The sequence below is a fragment of the Amia ocellicauda genome, chromosome 14 (assembly GCF_036373705.1).
Source record: "Amia ocellicauda isolate fAmiCal2 chromosome 14, fAmiCal2.hap1, whole genome shotgun sequence".
In the NCBI taxonomy this organism is placed as follows: domain Eukaryota; kingdom Metazoa; phylum Chordata; class Actinopteri; order Amiiformes; family Amiidae; genus Amia; species Amia ocellicauda.
The window spans coordinates 1977444-1978887 of NC_089863.1; positions in this window are offsets into that span (position 1 = coordinate 1977444).

Here is a 1444-nt window from a genome sequence, read left to right on the forward strand (position 1 = left end):
AGTCGTCAAACGCAGACCCGACCCCGGGCCCAGCAGGGACCCCACGCTGGCCCTCCGTGAGAGAGCAGGATGGCGGGGTAATTACTCGGTGGGGAAGCGGCCGGGGCAGCACGCCCCCACCCCCGCTGCCTGTGAGTCGCCCACCGGGCCAGGGTCTATATATAGATCTGTGGATTCGCCCTGGTTGCCTGGTCACCGCGATCCAAACAAGCCACAGACTGAGAGACCCCCCGGTCAGGAGAGGAAGAGGCAGAGACACAAACTCACACACACGTTGGTGTTCGCAGATTACATTTTTATTATTTCAAATGCATAACTAACACCACTGCCGTTATCAGTTTTAAGAAGGCGATACGAGAACACAGCAGACAAAGGCCTGATCCGTCCGCGGGCGACAGTGGGACGTCCCCTGTCCTCGACCCTCGCAGGATGGAAGGGACAACCCTGGCGTGACACAGACCCGGCGTCTGGACTTGGAGAAGAAAAGAAAAAGCCGGACGTGTCCTTCGCTGCTTGGGTCTCTCTCTCCAACACACCCGTCACCGGCGTCCCGACAAGACCTGCATCCGTGCCGAGACATCTGGGACCGTTGCCTGTCTCTCTCTCCGGAGCTCCTGCGATCCTCCCTCTAAACCCAACCGAGTTACACTGTTCTTATTTATGTATCTGTATCAAATTACTTCCCTGCGCTGTCCGGTAAACGGATCATCCGAAGCCAAGCTGTGCATTTGTCAGCCACTCTGTGACAGCTCTCCCTCTGACCCGCTCGTTAAAAAATCATCCTTGTGTGTCATTGGGACCGTTTATCTCATGAGAACTGTGGCTGTCACTCCGAGGGAGGGAGGGAGGGAGAGGAGAAGAGAGAGAGAAAGAGAGAGAAGAAAAATAGGGGGAGAGAGAGGGAGCAGAGGAGAGGGGAGAGTAAGGGAGAGAGGGTTTCTGTGTCTCTGTGATGCAGTGAGTGCAGATTGAGATGAATGGGGTAGAGAGAGAGAGAGAGAGAGAGAGTGAGAGAGGGGTCAGCGCTGCCCTGGGGCTGTGCCGGCTGACTGACTGTCCATTTTCATCTCTGCTCTTTCTCTCGCTCGCTCTCTCTCATCACACACCTGCTGCCCTGAACTGAACACACACTCCCCCTCTTCAGTGCAGTCCATCTCAAACTAAGGCTCGGTGCCCTTTCAGACAACAGAACGACACACAATACAACACAGCACAACACAGCACAGCACAGCACAAGAACACACAGCAGTCCAGGGAAAGAGAGCAACACATGCAGCGAGGCAGACACACTCCCACTCCCTCTCCCTTTCTCTGTCCCCCTTTTACAACACAATCGCAGCATCTGAGGCAATTAAATAACTACCCCCACACACACACACACACACTTCTCTCATTCTGCCCTTATACAGACAGACACGACAGCACAGTCAGGAGCAGGGTGACG